Here is a 23,349-nt window from a genome sequence, read left to right as displayed (position 1 = left end):
ATCTTGTCCATGTATCTCGTGTATGTATATTATACATGTTGTATGGTAAAAAATATGAAGAATGCGGCACTGTGCCGTCGTAGCCGCTGGCGGCGCTGCACCATCCCAGCCGCTGGCGGCACTGCACCGTCCCTGCCGCTGGCGGCACTGCACCGTCCCTGCCGCTGGCGGCACTGCACCGTCCCTGCCGCTGGCGGCACTGCACCGTCCCAGCCGCTGGCGGCGCTGCACCGTCCCAGCCGCTGGCGGCACTGCACCGTCCCAGCCGCTGGCGGCACTGCACCGTCCCTGCCGCTGGCGGCAACGTCAATCTTAACTCTGATAAAACCCCTCCTCACCATACAGTCTTCCTTGAAGGATCGCCTTCATGCCGGTTTATGTTCCAGATAAAACTGTTTTTCGTCCAGTATCAGTCTACATTTTTTCACAATCTTTTTATTATCCATTTATAGCAGTTTAATTCTATCCGAACTAGTCAACTTTTCTTTGGACAATTCTTCTGTCTTCTACGGTTCTCATGACATTCCAGGCGCCAAGTCGTACCCCTCTATTTTGCTAGTTGAACCTTCCGTGTCTAGCAGCTTTGATCAGAGATAAGCTTATGTAGGCCCAATAGTTCAGGTAAGAGTGGATGGTGTGGTTAAGCTTGAGAAAGCTCACTTAATTGGTTAGATCTAACTAGGGCATTAATTTGGATGATCCGGTCAGTCTTATTAGCTCTGATCAGGTGAGAATTGAGTGAATGTTGCTAGAGTTCCCTGAGGAGCTTCCACGGAGATGACAGAGAGCATCTCTCATCAGGATCCTAGATGGTCAGGTGGGAGCAAGCTCATTTATGGGCCTTTAGGTCCAGTGCTAATCAAAAGCCCAGATGGACGGGGCTTCAACGTTGAGGATTTTCCTGACGGGCTGTCTTCGGTAGCAGTGCTTACCTGGGTCCCAGCGTTGAGGGGCTACCTTACTAGCCCTCTTCAGGGGTAGAAACCACCAGGAGCCCAGCGTTGAGGGGCTACCCTATGGGCCATCAAGGGCGGTACCCACCAGGGGCCCTGCTTTGAGGGGAAGGGGAGACAACTTTACGGACCCTCAGGGGTGGTGCTCATCAGGGCGTTGAAATGGAATATTGACGCCGCCACCTACACAGATCTTGAGATTCCATATTGGAAATTAATGTTGTTGTTGCCGCCTCTGATGGATATCGATTCACACAGTCAGTTTTTTCCCCTTCTGTGAGTTCCAGCAACGACTACGAGGAAGCAGCCACATGATGAAAAAACTGCCCACATAAAACAGCAACAACGACAAGATTGATAGAAACAACACACACACACACACTTATGACGGCAAAGAAATGCAGTATAACAATAGAAACAACACCGAAATGAAAAAAGATCAGATCATAAAAACGGCATTCACATGTTAGCAACGAAACGCATTACAGCAGCGACAAAAAAAATGATAAAGATGTAAAAATAATAGCGACAACACACGTATACTAGGAGACTAGGGAGGAGAGTTGAAGGAGAAGAGATGTAAGAAAAGTGTGTGTAAGGAGAAGAGTGTAAGGAGGACACTGTAGCAACATCTAAAGAAGACAGGACTTGTCAGGGAAAACCAGCACGGATTCTGGGACGGGAAAACCCGTCTCCTGAACCCTCTTGGAGTTTTATGACAGAGTTACCGAGATAAATTAAAAAGGACATGCCTGGATAGACTTTTTCTTACTGCATGATGTATATTTTTTAAACCATACCTTACTAAATGTTAATATACAAATAAAAAAAGATGTATAAAACAAAGTATAAAACGAAATAAGGAAGGAGGTGTGAAGACTTAGAGTGCGTAACAAGAAGGGGACCCTCAGCCATAGGTACCACGGTCAGCCGGTGTTCCTATGATTTTCCTCTCCCAGAAGTAGCTTCTTATGACAGTAGTAAAATCATGGAGCGGCAGAGATAGACTCCAGACAGACAGGGACAAGCAACATGTACTGTGATACGAGCAGCTGCTGCTGCAAATCAACGTCAACAAACACAAGAACTGAGACGGAGTTCAGCATAGGGACGGGCAAAGATAAGCAAACAACTGAACACCGCTCTCTTGAAGTTTGGGAAAAAAAGAGTCGTTGTTGATATGGAAGTGTTGCTGGTATGAAGAGTGTTGCATGACAGAGAGCCAGATGTGTGGCAGAGAGCCAGAGATGGACGAGTTTGCATTAAAATAAAAGGGAGAATCAGAAGAATAAAGAAGGCTATTAACAAGCGCCTTTGAACGAAATAAATTGTGCAAGTTCCTTTAGATTTTAAAATGTCATTGGAATATTAAATAACGCAATAGGATTCCAAACAAACAAATTATAATTCTGAAAGTCTGAATCAAGTCAAGTATTTATACTTTTTTTCTTTACCAAACCATTATTTACTATTCACAATTTGTGTATAAGGACTTGCGAGTAAAAAGTATAAAGAATGGCAGAAGTAATGATTGTTTGCGAGTACTTAGGAAACTACACGATGATACACTGAATACCTGTCTCGTGTAGCTCTTATATCTCCAGGTTCCTGGGACCAGGTTATATCTCCAGGTTCCTGGGACCAGGTTATATCTCCAGGTTCCTGGGACCAGGTTATATCTCCAGGTTCCTGGGACCAGGTTATATCTCCAGGTTCCTGGGACCAGGTTATATCTCCAGGTTCCTGGGACCAGGTTATATCTCCAGGTTCCTGGGACCAGGTTATATCTCCAGGTTCCTGGGACCAGGTTATATCTCCAGGTTCCTGGGACCAGGTTATATCTCCAGGTTCCTGGGACCAGGTTATATCTCCAGGTTCCTGGGACCAGGTTATATCTCCAGGTTCCTGGGACCAGGTTATATCTCCAGGTTCCTGGGACCAGGTTATATCTCCAGGTTCCTGGGACCAGGTTATATCTCCAGGTTCCTGGGACCAGGTTATATCTCCAGGTTCCTGGGACCAGGTTATATCTCCAGGTTCCTGGGACCAGGTTATATCTCCAGGTTCCTGGGACCAGGTTATATCTCCAGGTTCCTGGGACCAGGTTATATCTCCAGGTTCCTGGGACCAGGTTATATCTCCAGGTTCCTGGGACCAGGTTATATCTCCAGGTTCCTGGGACCAGGTTATATCTCCAGGTTCCTGGGACCAGGTTATATCTCCAGGTTCCTGGGACCAGGTTATATCTCCAGGTTCCTGGGACCAGGTTATATCTCCAGGTTCCTGGGACCAGGTTATATCTCCAGGTTCCTGGGACCAGGTTATATCTCCAGGTTCCTGGGACCAGGTTATATCTCCAGGTTCCTGGGACCAGGTTATATCTCCAGGTTCCTGGGACCAGGTTATATCTCCAGGTTCCTGGGACCAGGTTATATCTCCAGGTTCCTGGGACCAGGTTATATCTCCAGGTTCCTGGGACCCGGTTCCTGGGACCCGCTATTATCTCCAGGTTCCTGGGACCAGGTTATATCTCCAGGTTCCTGGGACCAGGTTATATCTCCAGGTTCCTGGGACCAGGTTATATCTCCAGGTTCCTGGGACCAGGTTATATCTCCAGGTTCCTGGGACCAGGTTATATCTCCAGGTTCCTGGGACCAGGTTATATCTCCAGGTTCCTGGGACCAGGTTATATCTCCAGGTTCCTGGGACCAGGTTATATCTCCAGGTTCCTGGGACCAGGTTATATCTCCAGGTTCCTGGGACCAGGTTATATCTCCAGGTTCCTGGGACCAGGTTATATCTCCAGGTTCCTGGGACCAGGTTATATCTCCAGGTTCCTGGGACCAGGTTATATCTCCAGGTTCCTGGGACCAGGTTATATCTCCAGGTTCCTGGGACCAGGTTATATCTCCAGGTTCCTGGGACCAGGTTATATCTCCAGGTTCCTGGGACCAGGTTATATCTCCAGGTTCCTGGGACCAGGTTATATCTCCAGGTTCCTGGGACCAGGTTATATCTCCAGGTTCCTGGGACCAGGTTATATCTCCAGGTTCCTGGGACCAGGTTATATCTCCAGGTTCCTGGGACCAGGTTATATCTCCAGGTTCCTGGGACCAGGTTATATCTCCAGGTTCCTGGGACCAGGTTATATCTCCAGGTTCCTGGGACCAGGTTATATCTCCAGGTTCCTGGGACCAGGTTATATCTCCTGGGAGGTTATATCAGGTTCTCTTCCTGGCACCAGGTTATATCTCCAGGTTCCTGGGACCAGGTTATATCTCCAGGTTCCTGGGACCAGGTTATATCTCCAGGTTCCTGGGACCAGGTTATATCTCCAGGTTCCTGGGACCAGGTTATATCTCCAGGTTCCTGGGACCAGGTTATATCTCCAGGTTCCTGGGACCAGGTTATATCTCCAGGTTCCTGGGACCAGGTTATATCTCCAGGTTCCTGGGACCAGGTTATATCTCCAGGTTCCTGGGACCAGGTTATATCTCCAGGTTCCTGGGACCAGGTTATATCTCCAGGTTCCTGGGACCAGGTTATATCTCCAGGTTCCTGGGACCAGGTTATATCTCCAGGTTCCTGGGACCAGGTTATATCTCCAGGTTCCTGGGACCAGGTTATATCTCCAGGTTCCTGGGACCAGGTTATATCTCCAGGTTCCTGGGACCAGGTTATATCTCCAGGTTCCTGGGACCAGGTTATATCTCCAGGTTCCTGGGACCAGGTTATATCTCCAGGTTCCTGGGACCAGGTTATATCTCCAGGTTCCTGGGACCAGGTTATATCTCCAGGTTCCTGGGACCAGGTTATATCTCCAGGTTCCTGGGACCAGGTTATATCTCCAGGTTCCTGGGACCAGGTTATATCTCCAGGTTCCTGGGACCAGGTTATATCTCAAGGTTCCTGGGACCAGGTTATATCTCAAGGTTCCTGGGACCAGGTTATATCTCCAGGTTCCTGGGACCAGGTTATATCTCCAGGTTCCTGGGACCAGGTTATATCTCCAGGTTCCTGGGACCAGGTTATATCTCCAGGTTCCTGGGACCAGGTTATATCTCCAGGTTCCTGGGACCAGGTTATATCTCCAGGTTCCTGGGACCAGGTTATATCTCCAGGTTCCTGGGACCAGGTTATATCTCCAGGTTCCTGGGACCAGGTTATATCTCCAGGTTCCTGGGACCAGGTTATATCTCCAGGTTCCTGGGACCAGGTTATATCTCCAGGTTCCTGGGACCAGGTTATATCTCCAGGTTCCTGGGACCAGGTTATATCTCCAGGTTCCTGGGACCAGGTTATATCTCCAGGTTCCTGGGACCAGGTTATATCTCCAGGTTCCTGGTATCAGGTTAAACTGAAGGAGATGACAACTGTACCATCTTTAATTTCCGCCTCCTCGATGCTGTCCCCTTTCTCACCCACCCCCCTCTTCCTCTCTCACAAACATCCCTCTCCTTTTAGCACCCCCCTTCCCTCTAGAACCCCCTTCCTCCCTTCCACCCACCTCATTTTTCCATTTGAAAGCCTTAGGACCCTATGTACTCAACGTTGCTCGCCAGCCTTAGGGCTGGGCTCCTCTCTATTTGCGGGTTATTTGTCCAGTGTTCATATCATGGTATTGTTCCTTTTTGTTCTTTGTAGACTTGACACGTAACATTTTAACACACCAAGCGTTTAACATAATTAACATCTGTGCGCTTACCAAACTGCCAGAAATATTTGTAACGAAGCCTAAGCCTGGTTATTATGAGGAATGAAACACCGTTGGCTTGTTAGGTAAGACACATATGCAACAGTTAGGTATCTTTATTTTGAAACGTTTCGCCTACACAGTAGGCTTCTTCAGTCGAGTACAGAAAAGTTGATAGAAGCAGAAGATACTTGAAGACGATGTAATCAGTCCATCACCCTTAAAGTTTTGAGGTGGTCAGTCCCTCAGTCTGGAGAAGAGCATTGTTCCGTTGTCTGAAACAATATTGTTTCAGACAACGGAACAATGCTCTTCTCCAGACTGAGGGACTGACCACCTCAAAACTTTAAGGGTGATGGACTGATTACATCGTCTTCAAGTATCTTCTGCTTCTATCAACTTTTCTGTACTCGACTGAAGAAGCCTACTGTGTAGGCGAAACGTTTCAAAATAAAGATACCTAACTGTTGCATATGTGTCTTACCTAACAATCTGTCGGTATTTTATACCATTTTAATGTTCACCGTTGGCTTGATTTGAAGACGCTCCGCCAACCAGTGCCTTGATTATCATGGGCACTGTACAGCGGTAGGGACTGTACAGCGCCTGTGATGGGGGGTATAATGGAAGCCATTTATTCTCAATTTAGATAACTGAAGCACAGATCCAATTCCATAGATCAAGAGCCCCTCGCCAGCGTCTAGAGGGGACTAGTGCCTTGAACAATTCAATACGTAGACGATTTACGAAGACAAAGCCATTGGTGGTTTACATCTGAAATGACTCGGTGACTCTGCTTATCTACCTTCAAGTTAGAGGGGAAAAAAATACCTCGTGTGTAAAACACATGAAAACATAAGAAAGGAGGAACACTGCAGCACGCCTACTGGCCCATACTTGGCACGTCCTTCTCAAACCTTAACCCACTAACAAAGATATTCATCCAACCCATTCCCAATGTTACCCAAGGATAAAAATAAACCCATTTACTCAAGTGCGAGTCCCACTCGAATCCAACCCTCTCACTCGTGCATTTATCTAAACCTAAGGTATAAACCTTGATAATATATACTAACAAGTTTACTAATAAATATATCGTCGTATTTGTTTACGGGTCTTTCTAAAGCATCTAAATCTATATATGCAGCTACCCAAACTTTCAATTTCAATGACCCTATTAGATAGTTAGCAAACTATTCAGCTAATGACACTCTTTAACCGCCTAATTGCTTTTCATTGCAAGTATCATGGATCATGGTATAAACCTTGGTAATAAATACCGACAAGTTGGTTTAGAAAGACACGTAAGCAAACACTATAACATATTTATTGGAAAACGTTTCGGTCCTGGGACCTTGATCAAGGTCCCAGGACCGAAACGTTTTCTAATAAATATGTTATAGTGTTTGCTTACGTGTCTTTCTAAACCATCATGCATCATAACGAGTGCAGGTGTGATTGGTGGGACACTGACAACCGTACACTGGCCACGCGTATGATGTATGTTTACGAAGGTGGAAATGATGTGTACTAACCTACGTTGTCGTGGTGCGTTGTCCTCGTCCGATATGTTCATGAACAAGTGGTAAATGTTCTTCACTAAGACGAGGTGCATTTTCTTCACTAAGTGGTACATGTTCATTAACAGTGGTACGTGTCCATTAACAGTGGTACATGTTCATTAGCAGTGGTACGTGTTCATTAGCAGTGGTACACGTTTTTCATTAACAGTGGTACACGTTTTTCATTAACAGTGGTACACGTTTTTCATTAACAGTGGTACACGTTTTTCATTAACAGTGGTACACGCTTTTCATTAACAGTGGTACACGCTTTTCATTAACAGTGGTACACGTTTTTCATTAACAGTGGTACACGTTTTTCAAAAACAGTGGTACATGTTTTTCATTAACAGTGGTACACGTTTTTCATTAACAGTGGTACACGTTTTTCATTAACAGTGGTACACGTTTTTCATTAACAGTGGTACATGTTTTTCATTAACAGTGGTACACGTTTTTCATTAACAGTGGTACACGTTTTTCATTAACAGTGGTACATGTTTTTCATTAACAGTGGTACACGTTTTTCATTAACAGTGGTACATGTTTTTCATTAACAGTGGTACACGTTTTTCATTAACAGTGGTACACGTTTTTCATTAACAGTGGTACATGTTTTTCATTAACAGTGGTACACGTTTTTCATTAACAGTGGTACACGTTTTTCATTAACAGTGGTACATGTTTTTCATTAACAGTGGTACACGTTTTTCATTAACAGTGGTACATGTTTTTCATTAACAGTGGTACACGTTTTTCATTAACAGTGGTACACGTTTTTCATTAACAGTGGTACATGTTTTTCATTAGTAAGTGATACATGTTCTTCACTAATATAAGAAACATGTTCTTCACTAACAATTGGTAAATGTTCACTAAAGGGTACATGTTCTCTATTAACAAGTGGCGTATGTTCTTCACTAATAAGGGGTATATGTTCACTAACAAGGGGTAAATGTTCACTAATAAGGGGTATATGTTCTTCACTAACAAGGGATACATGTTCTTCACTAACAAGGGATACATGTTCTTCACTAACAAGGGATACATGTTCTTCACTAACAAGGGATACATGTTCTTCACTAACAAGGGATACATGTTCTTCACTAATAAGGGGTATATGTTCTTCACTAGCAAGGGGTATATGTTATTCATTAACAAGGGGTATATGTTATTCACTAACAACGGGAACATGTTCTTCACTAGCAGGTGGTACATGTTCTTCATAAAGAGGTATATGTTCTTCACTAACAAGAGGTATATGTTCTTCACTAAGGGGTACATGTTCTTCACTACGGGGTACATGTTCTTCACTAAGGGGTACATGTTCTTCACTAAGGGGTACATGTTCTTCACTAAGGGGTACATGTTCTTCACTAAGGGGTACATGTTCTTCACTAAGGGGTACATGTTCTTCACTAAGGGGTACATGTTCTTCACTAAGGGGTACATGTTCTTCACTAAGGGGTACATGTTCTTCACTAAGGGGTACATGTTCTTCACTAAGGGGTACATGTTCATTAACAAGGAGTATATGTTCTTCACTAACAAGAGGTATATGCTCTTCACTAAGGGGTACATGTTCTTCACTAACAAGGGGTACATGTTCTTCACTAACAAGGGGTACATGTTCTTCACTAACAAGGGGTACATGTTCTTCACTAACAAGGGGTACATGCTCTTCACAAACAAGATGTATATGTTCTTCACTAAGGGGTATATGTTCCTTACTAACAAGGGGTATATGTTATCAACTAACAAAAAGTATATGTTCTTCGTTAAGGGGTATACGTTCTTCACTACCAAGGGATATATATTCTTCACTAACAATAGGTATATGTTCTTAACTAAGGGATATATGTTCTTTACTAATAAGGGGTATACGTTCTTCACTACCAAGGGATATATATTCTTCACTAACAATAGGTATATGTTCTTAACTAAGGGATATATGTTCTTTACTAATAAGGGGTATACGTTCTTCACTACCAATGGATATATGTTCTTCACTAACAATAGGTATATGTTCTTTACTAACAAGGGGTATATGTTCATCACTAATAGGTATATGTTCTTCACTAACAATAGGTATATGTTCTTCACTAACAATAGGTATGTGTTCTTCACTAAGGGGTATATGTTCTTTACTACCAAGGGATAAATGTTCTTCACTAACAATAGGTATATGTTCTTCACTAAGGGGTATATGTTCTTTACTAACAAGGGGTATATGTTCTTTACTAACAAGGGGTATATGTTCTTTACTAACAAGGGGTATATGTTCTTTACTAACAAAGGGTATACATTCTTTACTAACAAGGGGTATACGTTCTTTACTAACAAGGGGTATACATTCTTTACTAACAAGGGGTATACGTTCTTTACTAACAAGGGGTATACATTATTTACTAACAAGGGGTACACGTTCTTTACTAACAAGGGGTATATGTTCTTTACTAACAAGGGGTATACGTTCTTTACTAACAAGGGGTATACATTCTTTACTAACAAGGGATATACGTTCTTCATTAATAAGTGGTACAAATTCATTAACAAGTAGTATATATTGTTCACTAACAAAGGGTACGTTTTCTTCGCTAATACATACATGTTCTTCAATAACAAGGAGCATATTTCGTTCACTAACAAGGGGCATATGTTCACTAAAAAGGGGTACTTGTTCTTCACTAACAAAGGGTATATGTTCTTCACTAACAAAGGGTATATGTTCTTCACTAACAAAGGGTATATGTTCTTCACTAACAAAGGGTATATGTTCTTCACTAACAAAGGGTATATGTTCTTCACTAACAAAGGGTATATGTTCTTCACTAACAAAGGGTATATGTTCACTAACAAAGGGTATATGTTCTTCACTAACAAAGGGTATATGTTCACTAACAAAGGGTATATGTTCACTAACAAAGGGTATATGTTCTTCACTAACAAAGGATATATGTTCACTAACAAAGGTTGCACGTTCGCTAAAAAGGGGTAGATGTTCTTCGCCAAGGGATATATGTTCTTTACTAACAAGGGGTATACGTTCACCAAAAAGGGGTACTTGTTCTTCACTAATAAGGGGTATATGTTCTTCACTAATAAGGGGCATATGTTCTTCACTAATAAGGGGCATATGTTCTTCACTAACATAGGCTGCATGTTCACTAAAATGGGGTACATGTTCTTCGCCAACAAGGGATGCATGTTCTTCACTAACAAGTTGTATATGTTCTTCTCTAACAAGGGGAACATGTTCACTAACAAGTGGCATATGTTCTTTATGTCTATATTCTTTAACACACAAGTGGTATATGTTCTTCACTAACGCACTAGTATATGTTCTTCACTGCCATTGATGTGTTATATGTACTTCACTATCCCAAGAAGTACAATTTCTTAACTAACATAGTAGTACATGTTCAATAACACAAATAGTACATGTTCTTCAATAACAAAAGTAGCACATGTTCTTCACTAACACGTAGTAAATGTTCTTCAATAACACACAAGTGGTATATGATGTTCTCCATCCACTATAATTTGTTTTAATTTTTTACCATGGAAATATGAATGAGAAAATTTAGCTTCAGTCACTTAATAATTGTTATTATTATTATCCTCATAAGGAGTTAATTCCAATATTACCATAATATTCTGTCAATATTTAACAAATATTGTCCACGCCACTGACACTGTAATATTCTAGTGGGCAAGTGGAAAGTACTGTATACACCACTGTTTGTGCTCTGGACCACTGTCGTCCCTTCCTCCACCACTGTACTCTGGACCACTGTCGTCCCCCTTTCCTCCACCACTGTACTCTGGACCACTGTCGTCCCTTCCTCCACCACTGTACTCTGGACCACTGTCGTCGTCCTTTCCTCCACCACTGTACTCTGGACCACTGTCGTCGTCCTTTCCTCCACCACTGTACTCTGGACCACTGTCGTCGTCCTTTCCTCCACCACTGTACTCTGGACCACTGTCGTCGTCCTTTCCTCCACCACTGTACTCTGGACCACTGTCGTCCCCCTTTCCTCCACCACTGTACTCTGGACCACTGTCGTCCCTTCCTCCACCACTGTACTCTAGACCACTGTCGTCGTCCCTTCCTCCACCACTGTACTCTAGACCACTGTCGTCGTCCCTTCCTCCACCACTGTACTCTAGACCACTGTCGTCCCTTCCTCCACCACTGTACTCTGGACCACTGTCGTCCCTTCCTCCACCACTGTACTCTAGACCACTGTCGTCGTCCCTTCCTCCACCACTGTACTCTGGACCACTGTCGTCCCTTCCTCCACCACTGTACTCTGGACCGCTGTCGTCCCTTCCTCCACCACTGTACTTTGGACCACTGTCGTCCCTTCCTCCACCACTGTACTCTGGACCACTGTCGTCCCTTCCTCCACCACTGTACTCTGGACCACTGTCGTCCCTTCCTCCACCACTGTACTCTGGACCACTGTCGTCCCTTCCTCCACCACTGTACTCTGGACCACTGTCGTCCCTTCCTCCACCACTGTACTCTGGACCACTGTCGTCCCTTCCTCCACCACTGTACTCTGGACCACTGTCGTCCCTTCCTCCACCACTGTACTCTGGACCACTGTCGTCCCTTCCTCCACCACTGTACTCTGGACCACTGTCGTCCCTTCCTCCACCACTGTACTCTAGACCACTGTCGTCCCTTCCTCCACCACTGTACTCTAGACCACTGTCGTCCCTTCCTCCACCACTGTACTCTGGACCACTGTCGTCCCTTCCTCCACCACTGTACTCTAGACCACTGTCGTCCCTTCCTCCACCACTGTACTCTGGACCACTGTCGTCCCTTCCTCCGCCATCACTGGTGTTTGCACACGGACTGGATGACTTGGTTTAAAACCTATCTGCCACAGAAAGGGTCATTAACGACACACGTAACCTGTCCACCACCAGTCAAAGATACAATAATCCCTACAATATGGATTTAAGTTAACACTCATCCTGATATACACAGAGAAACAAACACATCTCGTGTACAATAACTTAGTTTGGAGAGTGTGGGAAGACATGTTGATACGCTCGTTATATACACTCGTTAACGCTCCGACGCTTCTAAATACTCTATTGCATTATTTCTATTATCTAATTACTCTCTTTATTTCCCAAGGCCTCTTAACATTTGTTATTAAGACCTTTATTACATATTACCAACTAAACTCTCCGATATTATAATTAAAATTTAATATTTTTTTCATAACGAGCGTTGCTGACGTGTGTTACGTCATCTCATACTGTGTTACGATTGGCTGACGTAAGACTTCCACTCGTTACCTTTCATATTTGTTTTGTTATAAACTAGATATGCGGGCAAATGTTTGTTTTCAATTTTTATATCAGCTACATGCCTAAAAATTTATTTAAGAATGTGCTACTACACTTATTGAGGGAAGATCAGCAGGTGACATCATTCTAATCTTATGTTTCACTGGACAGTCGCTAAAATCTTATATAAAATATATAAACACAAGTATTTTTAAATTTTAAATATATTTATCTATATAAATACAATGTCTTTTTTTAGTGCATTTATATAGCTAAAATATATTATCGGAGAAAATTACGCATTATTATATAAATGAGGTTGGAAGACGTGCCTAGTACATACTGTAAGATTTATTCTCTAATAAATGTCCATGCATTCAGATTTCTAACTGTATTCCAGTTAATATTCATATTCATTATTGAATTCTATCTTTATCTCTCTCTCTGTCTCTCTCTCTCTGTCTCTCTCTTTCTCTTTCTCTCTTTCTCTGTCTCTATCTCTGTCTCTCTGTCTGTCTGTCTCTCTCTCTCTCTCTGTATATATATATATATATGTATATATATATATATATATATATATATATATATATATATATATATATATATATATATATATATATATATATATATATGTCGTGCCGAATAGGCAGAACTTGCCATCTTGGCTTAAATAGCAACGCTCATCTTGCCATATAGGACAAGTGAAAATTTATTTCACTGTGTTTGTTTAGTATTAAATTATTGTAAACAAATCTAAAATATATTTAGTTGGGTTCGGCTAAAATAAATTGTTCTTGTTATAATAAGGTTAGGTAAGTTTTCTAAGTTCCTTTTGGTGCAAAATTATAAATTTTTACATCAACATTAATGAAAAAAATATAACTTTAAATGTTTAAGAGAAAATTTTAGAAAGCACTTAATTTTAAATGAGTTCTTGCTAATTGACCAGTTTTACATATTCGGCACGACATATATATATATATATATATATATATATATATATATATATATATATATATATATATATATATATATATATGGGTCCCATAATTTACACCAGAGGTGGACCCCATCATATATATATATATATATATATATATATATATATATATATATATATATATATATATATATATATATATATATACATATATATATTGTAGGTAGTAGGTTGGTAGACAGCAACCGCCCAGGGAGGTACTACCGTCCTGCCAAGTGAGTGTGAAATGACAGTCTCTAATTGTTTTACATGATGGTAGGATTGCTGGTGTCTTTTGTCTGTCTCATAAATATGCAAGATTACAGGTACGTCTTGCTACTTCTACTTACACTTAGGTCACACTACACATACATGTACACGTTTATTTATACACACTCATCTGAGTTTTCTTTGATTTTATCTTAATAGTTCTTGGTCTTATTACTTTTCCTTTTATATCCATGGGGAAGTGGAATAAGAATCTTTCCTTCGTAAGCCATGCGTGTTGTAAAAGTCAACTAAAATGCCGGGAACAATGGGCTAGTAACCCCTTTTCCTGTAATAATTACTAAAAAGAATAAGAAGAAGAACATTGTCAAAGTGGGAAGTCTGAATGTGTGTGGATGTTGTGCAAATGATAAGAAAGAGATGATTGTGGATGCTATGAATGGAAAGAAGGTGGATGTCCTGGCTTTAAGTGAAACAAACCTGAAGGGGGTGGGTGAGTTTCAGTGGAGAGGAATAAATGGGATTAGGTCAGGGGTTTCAAATAGAGTTAGAGCTAAAGAAGGAGTAGCAATAATGTTGAAGGATAAGTTATGGCAGGAAAAGAAAGACTATAAATGTATTAATTCAAGGATTATGTGGAGTAAAATAAAGATTGGATGTGAAAAGTGGGTTATAGAAAGCGCGTATGCACCTGGAGAAGAGAGAAGTGTAGACGAGAGAGAGAGAGTAATGGTGGTTGGGGTTGTCGATGCTAAAGTGGGTAAAAATGTTATGGAGGAAGTAGTAGGTAAATTTGGGGTGCCAGGGGTAAATGAAAATGGGGAGCCTTTAATTGAGCTATGTATAGAAAGAGGTTTGGTAATAAGTAATACATAATTTATAAAGAAGAGGATAAATAAATATACAAGGTATGATGTAGCACGTAATGAAAGTAGTTTGTTAGATTATGTATTGGTGGATAAAAGGTTGATGGGTAGGCTCCAGGATGTACACGTTTATAGAGGGGCAACTGATATATCGGATCATTATTTAGTTGTAGCTACAGTTAGAGTAAGAGGTAGATGGGAAAAGAGGAAGGTGGCAACAACAAGCAAGAGGGAGGTGAAAGTGTATAAACTAAGGGAGGAGAAAGTTCGGGTGAAATATAAGCAACTATTGGCAGAAAGGTGGGCTAGTGCAAAGATGAGTAGTGGGGGGGTTGAAGAGGGTTGGAATAGTTTTAAAAATGCAGTATTAGAATGTGGGGCGGAAGTTTGTGGTTATAGGAACGTGAGTGCAGGAGGAAAGAGGAGTGATTGATGGAATGATGAAGTAAAGGGTGCGATAAAAGAGAAAAAGTTAGCTTATGAGAGGCTTTTACAAAGCAGAAGCGTTATAAGAAGAGTATACGGAGAGTAAAAGAAAGGTGAAGAGAGTGGTGAGAGAGTACAAAAGGAGAGCAGATGATAGAGTGGGAAAGGCACTGTCAAGAAATTTTAATGAAAATAGGAAAAATTTTTGGAGTGAGTTAATGGATTTGGCAGTTAAAAACAGAGTAGGGGAGTTAGTAGATGGGGAGATGGAGGTTTTGGGTAGATGGCGATAGGGGAGCAGTGTAGCAGATGTGCTGTAAAGAGTTTTTATAAGGATAGTGAGGCTCAGGTTAGGGTGTGTAGAAGAGAGGGAGACTACTTCCCGGTAAAAGTAGGTCTTAGACAGGGATGTGTAATGTCACCATGGTTGTTTAATATATTTATAGATGGGGTTGTAAAAGAAGTAAATGCTAGGGTGTTCGGGAGAGGGGTGGGATTAAATTATGGGGAATCAAATACAAAATGGGAATTGACACAGTTGCTTTTTGCTGATGATACTGTGCTTATGGGAGATTCTAAAGAAAAATTGCAAAGGTTAGAGGATGAGTTTGGGAGTGTGTGTAAAGGTAGAAAGTTGAAAGTGAACAAAGAAAAGAGTAAGGTGATGAGGGTATCAAATGATTTAGATAAAGAAAAATTGGATATCAAATTGGGGAGGAGGAGTATGGAAGAAGTGAATGTTTTCAGATATTTGGGAGTTGACGTGTCAGCGGATGGATTTATGAAGGATGAGGTTAATCATAGAATTGATGAGGGAAAAAAGATGAGCGGTGCGTTGAGGTATATGTGGAGACAAAAAAACGTTATCTATGGAGGCAAAGAAGGGAATGTATGAAAGTACAGTAGTACGAACACTCTTATATGGGTGTGAAGCTTGGGTTGTGAATGCAGCAACGAGGAGACGGTTGGAGGCAGTGGAGATGTCCTGTCTAAGAGCAATGTGTGGTGTCAATATTATGCAGAAAATTCGGAGTGTGGAAATTAGGAGAAGGTGCGGAGTTAATAAAAGTATTAATCAGAGGACTGAAGAGGGGTTGTTGAGGTGGTTTGGTCATTTAGAGAGAATGGATCAAAGTAGAATGACATGGAGAGCGTACAAATCTGTAGGGGAAGGAAGGCGGGGTAGGGGTCGTCCTTGAAAAGGTTGGAAGGAAGGGGTAAAGGAGGTTTTGTGGGCGAGGGGCTTGGGCTTCCAGCAGGCGTGCATGAGCGTGTTCAATAGGAGTGAATGGAAACGAATGGTATTTGGGACCTGATGATCTGTTGGAGTGTGAGCAGGGTAATATTTAGTGAAGGGATTCAGGGAAACCGGTTATTTTTGTATAGCCGGACTTGAGTCCTGGAAATGGGAAGTACAATGCCTGCACTTTAAAGGAGGGGTGTCGGGATATTAGCAGTTTGGAGGGATATGTTGTGTATCTTTATACGTATATGCTTCTAAACTGTTGTGTTCTGAGCATCTCTGCAAAAACAGTGATTATGTGTGAGGTGAAAGTATTGAATGATGATGAAAGTATTTTCTTTTTGGGTCACTGCCTCGGTGGGAGACGGCCGACTTGTTAATATATATATATATATATATATATATATATATATATATATATATATATATATATATATATATATATATATATATATATATATATATATATATATATATAATATATATATATATATAATGACATAATCGCAACCAAGCGATAACGGATGCAAATCAACCACAGAAGGGAAATTTCATAACTTGCTCAAGGCAACTTTCGCGTTGGATCCAACACTTTTCCAAACACTAAGTGCTAGGCAATTGGAAAGGGATGACAACGTCATCCCTTTTCGTCATTAAAAGCATGCCAGCCAGTTTGCTAGGTGGCATGCTTTTAAGAAAGTTAGGTGAGCCATTGTATTGAAGGTTAGATGTGTATTCCAGCCACTGTATTGTGGCTTTGGGGTCAAGTGGCTACAAACAGTAATTAACTTAGACATGTTATTTAATCAGACGTACACACTGAAGAGATGTTTTCCCTACCAGAGCTTTATCAATCCAATACAGAGAGGATAAAAAAGGTGGTGTTAAGTGCTGCATGGACAGGAGGTGGAGTTCAGGTGATGGTTGTATTCTGCTGACGTAGGATGCATCGCCGGTATTTTCGAGATTACGAAGCTGCCTGTTTATTGAGTGATGATGTTGGCGGAGGGATAAGAGCAGATGACCAGCATCCTTTGCGTTTTATGTCTGCTTAGTGACAAGTTTGGCTCTTCGGAATTTCACGCGAAGATTATGGGTGTTGCGGTGAAGGGTGCAGGCACTGATTGCATTGTCACTGTGGCAAGTTATTATTTGTTATCGGATGCGTTGTTTTAAACTCCTAGACTTTTCCCTCATGTACAGTTTATTATATCGCTCACATGAATAATGTAAATATCAGCGTTGGAACCACCATGTTGTATGTTGCTCTTTGTTATTTGGCTATTGATGGTGTTGGAAGTATTGCTGGTTACATAATACTTTTAACAATAAGGTTGTGGTATTTTCTCTGTTCTGCTGGTACAACAATGTATCGATTTGGAGGCTGACTTCGGAAGATTTCAACAGCCTTTCTTCTGCAATCGTGTATTAAATACAGAGCTTGAGATTCTGTACACTCTCAGATAATATCTTTCAATAATGCTTATATGCTACCTATGATACCTATTTACTCTCAAATAATACCTGAAAGTGTTTGGTGTGGCCACCAGTAGTGCAATAGGTCGTTTTTGTTCGTGGTTTTCCTGTTGTATTTAAAATTCAGTTTTTGGTCATTCTTACAAATCAGAACATAAAAACAGGTATAAGCTATTATTCGATGTTTCCTCAGCGATAAATCTAAAAATGGATTCTAGAGAATTCATGTTGTTGAGAAGTGTGGTAGTGTCTAGAAGTCTGGACACAATCAGCAGGATATTATGCTTGTACTACAGCCATATTACACCTTGTAATAATGTTGGTAGAATTACCGACAATATGTAAAGTAAAAGGACACAAGTTCAACTAATGTGACATTTTATTGTGGCAACGTTTCGCTCTCCAGGAGCTTTGTCAAGGCTTGACAAAGCTCCTGGAGAGCGAAACGTTGCCACAATAAAATGTCACATTAGTTGCACTTGTGTCCTTTTACTTTACATATTATACCTCTTGGAACACGTAGTTTCGTAGTCTGCTCCTTCAAGTGATCCATGTACAGGATAGCCACAAGCGCACTCAGTCGTGAGCTCTTGACCATCCCGTATCACTGCCTGCACAGTGTTGTCGAAAGAGGAGTTGAAATCGATACGAAGCTCGATTAGTCTGACAAAGTCCCTGGCCGGAAAAGGAGGATCGAGGTCATCTGTACAGCTTTCCGACGAAGGAGAGCAGTAGAGTCCGTTTATGAGGACCCTGGTGAATCATGAGGTGACGCCGTAGCTGGCGTCACCTTATAATTCTTATCGTTGATGTTCTTGATTTTGTCAGTAAGATACAAGTGTGTTGAGGGTAACATGGCTAATTGTTCCCAAAAGTTTCGACAAATGTTGGAAACCAGAAGTTCTACCAGCCTGTGTGGTGCATTCCCACTATCCCAGGTGGTTCTGAGTGGAACTCCTGGTTTGTGGATCTTGAGTAAGCCATGTACATGGGCAGAGCTGCGCTTGAAGGGTAATAAGTGAAGCTACTCAATGCCATACTCAACACACCCTTTAACTGATGTGTGTGGCATGTTGGGGATGCGGGTGGCATAGGGGGATATACACCATACCTAGGACCAGGCTTTAAAATGATGATAATAATGATGACGATGATAATTATGATGATGATAATGATGATAAGTTTGAGTATGATGATGAGTTTAAGTCAGAGCACAATTATAAATGATGAGTGTAATGATGGTGCTGCCTACAATGATGATGATGATATCAATAATAAGATAGTTCACTAACTGTCCTCCTGTGTGTTCCAGGTACGTGTGTTTCCAGCGAGTGAGCACGTGAGTATGGCCAGCCTCACACCATCTAGAACTGCTTTTAGCCGAAGTAGATCTAATTAATTCATTTGACCTCACCAGAAACCAGGAGGAATTATATCTCTTAGCCAGAAAATAAACACACGCTGCTGCAAAAGCAATGATTAGGCTCATCGTTTTGCTCTCTATAAAACTCTACACATGGCGAAACGTTGTGCCTAGTAATAGTGACCTGAGGTTACCAGGGAGTCTGTGCAAGTGTCCTGAAGCTTACTGCAGTCCTGGAAACACAACTTGTTACCGAATCCTGGAAACACAGTTTAGTGAATCCTGGAACTGTACAGTCTCTTGCACATGCTTCGTTGTCAAGCAGTGGCTTTTGTTATATACAAAGTTTGCATATGTACACACAGACACACACACAGACACACAGACACACACACACACACAGACACACACACAGACACACACACAGACACACACACACACACACACACACACACACACACACACACACACACACACACACACACACACACACACACACACACACACACACACACACACACACACACGCACACAGAAACATGGAGGTGATGTGTATCTAATGAGAATAATAGAAACAAGAGCAGACCAGGAAAGAGTACAAACTGGTATGGACAGACTCCAGGACTGACCATAGAATTAGTTACTCGAATTTAACCTCAGCAAATGTAAAGTTATGTAAATTGTGATAGGGTAAAAGACGACCGGAAACAGAGTACAGGCTTGGCTAACGAAGGCTGCAAACTTCCATAAAAGAGAAGGACCTCGGGGTGAGCATAGTTCCGAGCATATCGCCTGAGGCATACATCGATCGAATAACTGCTGCAGTAAATACAAGACTGGAAAATTTAAACAACACTTTCAGGAACACGAACAAGGAGCGTTTCACGACACCATAAACGATATTTGTGAGGCTCATCTTGGAGTATGAAGCACCAGTATGGAATCTGCAACTGATAATGTCAAGAAGCTGGAAAAAAGTGCTTATGTTTGCAACGAGACTAACCCCAGAGCTGAGAGGTATGAGTTATGAGGAGAGGCTAAGTGAGCTAAACCTGAAGACATCAGAGGACAGAAGAACAAGGGATGACATGATTATGACTTACAAAATGCTGAGAAGGACTGATAGGGTGCACAGTGGAAGTCTGTTCAAGAGGCGGGTCTCAGGTACATACGATGCACAGATGAGTCACGAGGATGTTAGGAAATACTTCTTAAGCCTTAGATTCGCCAGGCAGTGGAACGACCTAGACAGAGAAGTGGTAGAGGCTGGACCTATACATGGTTTTAAAAATAGGTATGATGGGGCTCAAGCAACCAGGAAAGTAGATGCCAGTGGACAGGCAGCTGTGAATCGACCCCTGCAACCACATATAAGTGAGTACACACACACACACACACACACACACACACACACACACACACACACACACACACACACACACACACACACACACACACACACACACACACACACACACACACATACACACACACACACTTTTTCCTCTTCCTTCCCTTCCTTTCTCCTCCACTTCCGATTCTTCCTGTATATTCTCGTGTTTTAGCTTTCCCATTATCCTCCTTCAGCTGCTGCTCTACCTCTCCCTCATACTTCCCTCTTCCTCCCCTCCTCCTTGTCCCTTCTTGCACTCTTCCCTTATTTATTCAGCATCCTTTTAAATGTTCTCACTCCCTCTTATCCTCCCTAATTACTCACTTATTTGTCTTCTCTTTTCATTATTCTCCGTTGTTCATCCCGTCTCCTTTGTCTTTCCTTACTGTTTTCCTTATTCCTCATGTTTTCATTTTAATTTTCTCTCTCTCTGTCTTTCTCTGTGTCTCTCTCTGTGTCTCTCTCTGTCTCTCTCTGTCTCTCTCTGTCTCTCTCTGTCTCTCTCTGTCTTTCTCTCTCTCTCTCCCTCTCTGTCTGTCTGTCTCTGTCTGTCTGACTGTCTCTATCTGTCTGTCTGTCTGTCCCTCTGTCTGTCTCTCTTTCTGTCTCTGTCTCTGTCTGTCTGTTAGTCTGTCTCTGTCTGTCTTTCTGCCTCTCTGTCTCTGTCTTTCACTTTCTCTCTGTCTCTCTCTCTATGTCTCTGTCTCCGTGCTTTATCACCAGCTACCATCATCTCCGCCATCACTGATTCTTGGCTCTTCTTTCATTTTCTCTGAAACAAGATTTCCTTTTATTCTCATTCGGAGAGTACATTTTTTTACTTTAAGAAAAGTAATATTCGTGTTCTTCACCAAAAGAAATGTGCTAGAGGAGTCTGAGGTAAACAGTCCCTCAACCTGGAGTCGATGTGTTCAGTCCATCACAAGAGAGAGAGAGAGAGAGAGAGAGAGAGAGAGAGAGAGAGAGAGAGAGAGAGAGACAGAGACAGAGACATGGTGATAAGGTTTCGCTTCGATTTGGACAGGTTTTGTCCCTGTTCAGAACACTCGTGACTTGAAGTGACCTTCGTCTTCTCCTCACCTGACCTCTTGTGGCCTTTCCTAAGCCTTCATTGCTTTTTCTGTCTTCTGCCTCGGTGGATTTTGTCGAGCACGGGACAGATCTCCTGCGGTGTTCCTCTGTGCTCCTGCAGCTCACTTGCAGTGCTCCTCTGTGCTCCTGCAGCTCACTTGCAGTGCTCCTCTGTGCTCCTGCAGCTCACTTGCAGTGCTCCTCTGTGCTCCCGCAGCTCACCTGCAGTGCTCCTCTGTGCTCCTGCAGTGCTCCTCTGTGCTCCTGCAGTGCTCCTCTGTGCTCCTGCAGTGATGAACTACCTCCACTGTTACTACTGCTAATACTACAGTCTTTGTCGTTATATTTTTTACGTATTTTCTACTATATTTACCTCTACTACCACCTTCTTATTTCTACATCAGCTGCACTACTAATTTTTCATCTACTACCATTATGCCTACTATTAATTATACTACTACTACTACTAGTAATATTAATGTTATTATTATTACTACTACTACTACCACTACTATACCACCTACCACCACCACTACTCCACCTACCACCACCTACCACTAGCACCACAGCATTACACTTACCACCACCACCTACCACCACCACCACCAGCACCACCAGTGCCACCACCTCCACCACTACCACACCACCAACCACCAGCACCACCTACCCACCCCACCACCACCACCACCACCACTATACCACCTATCACACCACCACCATACCACCACTAGTACCACTAGTGCATACTACCACCACCACCACCTCCACTACTACCACCACACTACCTCACCACTACACCACCTAGCCATCACCACCCCACCACACTACCACCACCACCTCACAACTACTCACCACTACCACACCACTACCACTAGCACCACCAGCACACACCTACCACCACCACCACCACCACCACCTCACTCCACCACTACCACAGCACCACCAGCACACACCACCACCACCACCACCACTACCACCACTCCACTACCACCACCACTAGCACCACCAGCTTCCACACCACCACTACATTCATACCACCTCCACCACCTCCACTACCATACCAGCACCACTACCTACTACATTACTACCACCAGCACCAATTTCATACTACCACCACTTACCTACCACCTACCAGCACCACTAGCCATCCATACCTACCACCACCACTACCACCACTACACTACCACCACCACCTCACTACCACATCACACCACCACTACCACACCTAGCCACCACTCACCACCACCACTCACCACTTACCACTAGTCACCACTAGCATCATCACTACTACCACCACCACCACATACCACCTACTAGCACCACTACCAGCACCATTGTACCATTACCACCACCCACCACCACCACTCACTACCACTACTCACCACTACCACCTACCACTACCTAGCACCACTAGCATTATTCACCACCACCACCACCACCTACCTCACCTATACTACCACTCACCACACTACTTCACAATCCACCTATTCACTATCCACCTACCACCTACTAGCACATTATCCACCTTCCACCACTCACTACCACCTACCACTCACCTACCTACCTACCACCACTACCACTACCTACACTACTACCATACTAGCACCTATTAGCACACCACCACCACCACCACACTACCACTACCTCCACTACCACCACTCACCTAGCACCACTACCACCTACCACCACTTACACTCACCACCACCACCACCACTACACCACCAGCACACCTAGCACCACCACCACCACCACCTCCACCTACCACCACCACCAGACACAGCAC

The 23,349-nt window shown here is 42.6% G+C and overlaps 1 long non-coding RNA gene across 2 annotated transcripts in view; it reads right to left on the bottom strand.

Annotated features, from left to right (window-relative positions):
* LOC128689119 (uncharacterized) overlaps positions 1 to 11,047 on the bottom strand; it is a 244,965-nt gene extending 233,918 nt beyond the window's left edge. For both annotated transcript variants that reach the window (XR_008407118.2, XR_011392275.1), the window contains exon 1: positions 7,182 to 11,047. This is a non-coding gene — a long non-coding RNA (uncharacterized lncRNA). The remainder of the gene's footprint in view (positions 1 to 7,181) is intronic.
* Positions 11,048 to 23,349: the final 12,302 nt, after the last annotated feature.

This window comes from Cherax quadricarinatus, chromosome 21, assembly GCF_038502225.1.
Source record: "Cherax quadricarinatus isolate ZL_2023a chromosome 21, ASM3850222v1, whole genome shotgun sequence".
In the NCBI taxonomy this organism is placed as follows: Eukaryota; Metazoa; Arthropoda; class Malacostraca; order Decapoda; family Parastacidae; genus Cherax; species Cherax quadricarinatus.
This window is presented reverse-complemented; position numbering and strand designations above follow the sequence as displayed.